Genomic DNA, 7,284 nt, shown 5'->3' on the forward strand with positions numbered 1-7,284 from the left:
CGTTGGTCCGTCACCCTTCAGGCTTCGCGGAGCGCCAAAAATAGTCCACACCAAACACGTTCCCCACGTGCGACGGTGGTTCAAACTGCGCCCGTGAGTGGGTTGGAAAAGCGTGAAAAGCGGCAGCACCCTAGGTGACGGTGGCCGGTTCCGGTGAATGAACGGGGCACCATCATACTGTCTGTTCTACGAAGCAACACAATGAGACGCGCTGTCTATGGTTCTATGCCATCCAAATAGACAGAATTTCGGGAGACATGCAACAAGCGGCCACAGTGCAGGTCGACGGCAAAACCCTCACTCATTTAATTAAGTACACTCTTGCGCAAGACGGATGCATGTCACGTCTGATGCACTTATGGCATCCACCTACGTTGGCGGATGGTGCGTTGCTTTCCTTATACATCCGGCGAGAAGCTATTGTAATGGTGATCGTGCTGGCAAATCATAAATTGATTTTCCACATCAAAGTTCCTCTAAATATCGTGAAATTTCAATTACTTATGATTTCCAATATACTTTTTTCAAATTGATTAAACTAAGGTTGGCGCATAAAACCTTAGGGTTTTCCATTACGGTTGATGAAAACTGTTGAAAATCAAACTCTTTTCTGAACATAAAAAACAGAGGCCACCCACTTATGAAGAGACGCTGAGAAGAGCATCAGAACAAGTACGTTCTCTCCAATATTCATCTCTAAATATAGTAAAGCATTTCATGTGTGTTTCTCTTCACGTCTCGTTGGCCGGCCCATCTTCCGGCGACACTGCGGTACAAGCATTTTCCGGAAAGAAAAACTCGAAAACATTGCTCTGATCGAAGCAAAAAAAATAAAGTAAATTATCAAAATAACTCGAACAGATTTGCTTGCTTTCGTTGGTGTTCTTTCAAATTTCGTGGTACAAAAAAAAAGATCGCTCCGCGCAGGTGCAGAGCATATTAGTCGAGCCGGCCCAACGCAAGTCAGTCAGTCTGGTCCGATGTTAGGTGCTGAAACGACTCTGGTGTCCACAAGCCCGGCTAGCTCAGTCGGTAGAGCATGAGACTCTTAATCTCAGGGTCGTGGGTTCGAGCCCCACGTTGGGCGGCATCTTCTCGGCTTTTTTTGGTTTTGTAAATTACATTGAAAAGGATTGTGAATGCGTTTACTGTAGAACTAGAGGCAGTTAGCGTATTTGGTTGATTGTGTAGCAAAGTACTTAACTTCTGAAGCAACTTCTCTCTCCATTTAATGTTTACTAATATGCTTTTCCTTCGATTTCTTTCCATTTTCTTCCACAGGTAAGTTTCTTGAGCGACAGCACATCGCCGATCGCCGACTGTTGAAAGTAACAATTTTGCACAATTTTTCACAAACGCACCCCGTTGAGACAAGCGTTAGTTTCAGCGCAGACTAACCCATCACCTCTAGAAACAAGAGCGTTTTGCCTACAGTTTTCCATTCAACACACCAAAACTATCTAACCGTTATCGACGGAGTGAAGGTAAAACAAGTTTTCATAATTCTTTTCGTTCCGTTTTTCTTACGCTATCCGCTGCGCAGTTTTTGTCGTTGATGTTTCAAATAGAACCGTTTTTATAGATATTTTTGAAACTTCTTTCAATTTACATTGATTCCGTTTCCATTTCGATTATACTGTGGTTTTGATACATTGATGAAGCGTGATTTGAAGGGCGGGTTTGTTAGATTGAAACCGTTCTACGTTTTATAATGCGTTTTGTTTCAGAAGAAAACATAGAAAGTAGAAGATAATGTGTTTTCAATCATAGAAAATAGCAATAGCTCAATTAATTAGGGTATAGCTACGATCATTTTTTACTCTTTGATTACCTATGATTACCATTTATGGTTTATTTCCAGAAATGGCAAGGCCATTCGAAAAAAATCATGAAGTAGAAAATGATAGAAATTTAGATATCCGGAAATTGAATACACAAATATTCTCAGTGCTTGTAATGAGGAAGCAACATTAAACCAACAGACCATGGCAGCCGCACAGTAATCCATTATTGCTCTTTTAACCGAGCTTTTTCCACAATTTAAATGTGTCGAATTGGTACATACTGTCTTAAATAGACCCTTTAACATTCTGTATAAAGTCATCAACAGAGCGAAATGGCGAAACTAATACCGACGGTAGAAAAACAAAGTGCCCGAATGTGCCCAATTATGATGATGAACTGATCAATTTGGCAAATTACAAATTCGCAACATCACGGGCATTATAGTCACCCCATTAATCATGGGCGTTGGCATAGGGCATATTAATGCTGGCGCTCATGTGACACAAAAAACACTTGTTTTTGAGACCAGAAATATGAACCGAAAGGCATCTCACAGTTTCCCATGAAGAAGAAGCCTCCAATTACAAGGTTATTAAGCAAAAATTTAATCACGTTTGCACTTGATGCGCGAATTGAGTTCGCGGTGCTGGGTTTGAATCTCGCGCTAGCCAAGACACATCCGTTTGAGCGGAGACACACGACGCGCCATCTATCGGAAACGGTTTCAAGTAATGTGGCCCGGCTCGCGTGTAGTGGGTTGGTTGAAAAAGTTCTTCGGAGTATTTGGAATTGGATGCCACCTTTTTAAGTAAATTCTAAAATCGTAGCTAACAACATAAACACGCTACTTTCCTATGTTAGAAGGTTTCTTAGCCTGATTCTACCGATATTGTTAGATCGTTAATCTAGGATTCCTTAGACAACACCCGCTCTGAAAAAAGGGAAACGGAATAATTGAAACTAAACTAGAGGTCATAGTAACTAGTTACCGATAGCTTTACTTTGCGCGCAACCGACTGACAGAAACCGACATCTGCGATCAGTGACAGCAGCGGCATCGCGGGCCGTTCTCAAGATCAACTCGCTGATGGCGCGATCCGCTGGTCAGTGGCCAGTAACCAGATGCTGAGCAAGAGCGAGCCAGCGAGACACAGAGGGAGAGGGCAAGAGGAAGATCGCGAGATGATCGAGATGAACCGATGGACCGGCTGTCAGGCCCGACAGAGACACCGGACCGTGCGGCCGGACCGTGGTCGTGGCGTCGCCGCCATCGTCGTCAGGTCGTTGGTTTCGGTTTGAAAATTTTATTTTTAACATCAGTCTGGGTCTTGGGTTGCGTTGCTCGCAGGGTTGATGCTAGGAAGCCCCGGTTAGTGGTGGTGGTCAGTTTAGTCCACCAGGTCCACCGTCGTCGTCGTCGTCGTCGTCCTCGATTGCTCGCCTTGGCAGGACGTCTTTTTCGCCCAAAAATTGCGCTGGCATCGTGGCTCTCGGGTGGCCCCAGTGGTGATAATGTGGCCTCCGTCTAGTTGATCCGGTAGGGTCTGGGTCTGTCGAGTGTAGTTCGCGTGTCTCAAAAGTGCGATCAAGGCCTCGCCGGGGCGGTGTACATTCCACGAGGACAGGGATCTCCTTTCGCCCTAATGACTGGTTTTGAAGCCAATGTCAATCACACAGGGCTCATAAACAGTGATGATTCATCCGTTTTCGGTCAAACCCAGGCTTTCCGCGGCTCGTTAATGTACCCGGGGCTCTCGCAGACCCGAAGGATAGCCCGCAGCCAGCAGTTCTGTTTGTGAAGTGGATCGAGCTAGGGGCGCGGGCCACAGTTAAAATCGTGACGTGCTAAATTCATTGATAGAAAATCAATCGTGAGTGTACCGCTTAAGGTATCGCCGCCGAAAGGGCGATCGGCAAAGCTCCCGAAGGAGGTCGGTCCCCGCCGGTGTGGCTGGCCCACTGCTGGCTATTTTCGAATCAACAGCCACCATTGTTCGTGCTGCATTGGATTGTGTGTCTCTCAGTCAGTGGCCCCAGTGGCGCTTTGGAAGTTTCCTAAAAAGTAGTTTCGGGGGTTTTCCCACTCCGTCCATCAAAATGGTGGTTGAGTTCAAAGTTTGAAGCAACCGACCGCTGCTGCCCAGTGCGCTAAGTAAAAATAATCCACCAAACAAATCAGGGAAACAGGGGTCGGTCGGTCGACAGGATGGCCCGTCCCCGTCGGTGGTAGTCGGAAAAATTCCTTCAATATGGTGCAAATTAAATGGTACAAAAATACATCATTGTCTGTGCGTGTGTGCGCGGCCACGTTGTGTTCTATTTATTCGTCACCGTGTTTGTGAGTCGCACGGAAAAGCGGCGGAAAATCCGCCACCGTTCCCAAGTGCGCGAGTTGGTTGGTATTTGAGCGGTTGTTTCGGTTGTTTTAAAATTTTGCTCAATCTTCACCTCGCCCCGGCAAGGCGACAACCGACGGTGAATGCTTTGGCGCTGCGACCGCGAAAAGTGTGTAGAAAATCGTGGGAAGCCCCGGATTAATCCGTGTGACAAATCAGCTGTCGGAGCAACAAGCGAAGCGAAGGCAGTGGCAACGGCTCTGCACCGGGCATAGTGAACCGCCCACACACGGGTTGGCCAAGGAGCGACCCTGACGACGGCAGCTAGTTTACCAAGACGGCACACACACACGCGCGGACGCGCTGCAAGGGTGGTCAAAATGTTGAAGCATAAAACTCGGCATAATCGCCACAACACCACCTACAAGCCCCCGTTTATGCGCAAACGAAGGGTAAGTACGCACGCCAACGCACGTTTCCTCCGGAACTCCGGAACAGGAAGCGTTATTGGAATCTCTTAAAGTTCAGCACGAAGAAGCAGAGCAGAAACCTTTCAAACAATGTACCGACTCACAAGTGCGATGTTCCACTAGAGTCATCACCATCGGCAGCAACCAACAACATCCCGTTCCCATCTCCCTTTTTTTCTCTCTCTGCGGTGACACGATAAATAACGTTTCGCCACCCGCCACTAATCCCCGGTACATCCGGTACGAAATCCACTGGCAATCCACATTGGCCTGCCCAACCTTCGGTGGTGGTGTTGGTTTATGTTGCCATTTTCGCCCTCACCACCGCTGTTGCTGTTGTTGATGTGTGTGCGGCGGCCCAGCAAAGCGGGTGGGTGTCAAATGGGTCGAAATTCATTCATGGTTTTAAAACTGCCCACCACCAAGCAACTCGTTCCACAACTCGTACAGCAACGCCTTGGATGGCGTCGTCGTCGTCGTTGTCGTATTTGTTTGTGCATCACGCTCGAGTGGGAGAGCTACAAGGGAAGCCAAACTGCTGGCCCCTCGGATTTGTCGCATGATCATCATGGTCTTGCCTTGTAGCTGGCCCGGCTTCTGGTCAGCCTCGTCCCAAGGGCGGATTCGAATCGATGAATGGAATTTGGCAAAGTATACCGTGCACGTCACGGGAAGCCTGCATGTTGAATGAATGACGTGCGAGGCATCACTAGAGAAGTCGATCGCCGTTAAATAAACAAACGGTTGGAGCGTTTTCTGAAAAGACTTACTCTTTCGAACTTACTTTAAATCAGTTTCGAAAATAATATATTCCCCCAGCCCGTGACGCACTTCGCTGCGGAGATTCAGCATGTGTGTATGCGCAAAGTCATTAGTCAATCTCTCCCATCTGGCCTTGGCCTGCTCTCATGCATTCTGGACAGTCGCCGCCATTTTACATTTGTCACGCACGAGAAACTGGCCTCCGTCCTGGGTCTTCGGATGACACCACCATCGAGCGACCTTCGACCATCTTACGCCTCGTTTTAAATCCTCTGCAGCGTATCAAACCAATAGATACAATCCGTTCCGTCCAGCCGGCTGGCTGAATGTCGAGCAAAAGAAATGTAGTTTTCGGTGCCAAAAGACCCGCTAGCTGGCCACTGCCTGTATGTCATTCGAAATGTAAATCCTGGGCCGCCGCCGTAAAGGCTGAGTAAATTGGAGAAATCCCCTGCCGCTGCGCTGCTGTTGGTGCATTGTTTGATTACATTTTGGCGTCACGCTGGCATCTTTGGCTGGAAAAGAGATGAGATACGTTCAGCGCAGGAACATTCTTACACAGGACGAACTGCGGGCTTCCTGCGGGTCTCAATTTTACTTTTGTTACTTTCAATTTTGCATGCTTTGTGCTCATTGCTATAATTTTATAGCAATGAGTCAAGCATATGTGGTGGATAAAATGGAGGTCATTTTTATACCCTTTTTGGATGGTTTAGTGTAGTGGAGTCTAATGATTTCGATACATGGAGACGCCTGGTACTTTGTAGAAAAATTGCAGATAAATACATTTCCTCTATTGCAAATATTATGGAAAGTTAATCCTAAAATAGTCAGACCTTATGGAAGAGTTTTCCAGTCAGCAAACGATGGAAATGATGGCGTGTTAACGCTTTGAGGCCCCGGCAGATTGAGTAATTTACGAACAGCGCAGCGGACGCGCTGTGTGTGTCAAACGTGAGTGAGAAATATGGCCCCAGCTCGTTCGGATTCACACTGAATGCTATTATATCTCAAATGAAGTGGCAAAATACGAGCCATGTTTCGTAGATTTTTGCAACCACCACGTTGGGTGGCGGCCCCAAGAACGGGTCATCGTCGTGCTGCGTCGTGGTCTCAAGTGCTTAAAAAATCCAACCCATCCTTCAAACACACACACGCACTACGAAGTTCGTGATCATGCGTGTTTCAGTGGCGAACAGGACAGAAAAAACCGTCACACCGTAAATCGTAAATCAGAACGTGCTTCGTACGTGCGATGTCGTGCCGGGCTATTCTTCTTTAATCGGCGACTCCGTGGAAAACTATAGTCCTGTCCTCTTTCCGATTCGGTCCGACTCTCTCTGTTCTACCTAACACTTGGTTAACGCACCACAAAATAAAAAAAAGTCTTGGCGTCGTTTTGACCCGCAACAGCTTTCTCGGGTTCAATATTTATAGCGCCAGTGGCGGTCGCCGTGAAGAGCGGTTTGGCACAATCCTCGCATCGAGACCGAGAGAGAGAGAGAGGGAGAGTGAGTGAGAGAGAGAGAGAGATAAACGATGCCTTCGTCGGCCGATCGAGTTGGCGTTCACTTTACAACATTCCGCAACCAATCAACCTTTCAGCGATCGTTGCCTCTTCGAACCGCGCCGAAATCGGCCGATTGAAGTCAACGATGTGAGTTTCATTGCGTAAACAACGTAACCTATGTTTGCGGGGGACGGCACCCACATCCCGCTTTTGGTGGGCCTTTGAAATTTCCCGCCAACCAGCCGATCGGCCGCTAATGCATTAGGGCCGACGATTGACTGGATCGGCGCCGGCTGATGGGAACTTTCCTCGCCCGGTAGTCGTTAGGGGCGCTGGATGTTTTGAACTCTTTTGATTACGAGCTTTCACTAGTGGCGAGTAGGATACAGATGTGGTGCTCGGGTTTATGTTCCGCGATCGA

General features: G+C 47.6%; 1 non-coding gene across 1 annotated transcript; it reads left to right on the forward strand.

The window, feature by feature from the left end:
• The first annotated feature begins 1,014 nt into the window (after positions 1–1,014).
• Trnak-cuu (transfer RNA lysine (anticodon CUU)) lies at positions 1,015–1,087 on the forward strand. Its single transcript has one exon. It is a non-coding gene; the product is annotated as a tRNA-Lys (tRNA).
• Positions 1,088–7,284: the final 6,197 nt, after the last annotated feature.

Source organism: Anopheles cruzii, chromosome 3 (genome assembly GCF_943734635.1).
Source record: "Anopheles cruzii chromosome 3, idAnoCruzAS_RS32_06, whole genome shotgun sequence".
Classification (NCBI taxonomy): Eukaryota; Metazoa; Arthropoda; class Insecta; order Diptera; family Culicidae; genus Anopheles; species Anopheles cruzii.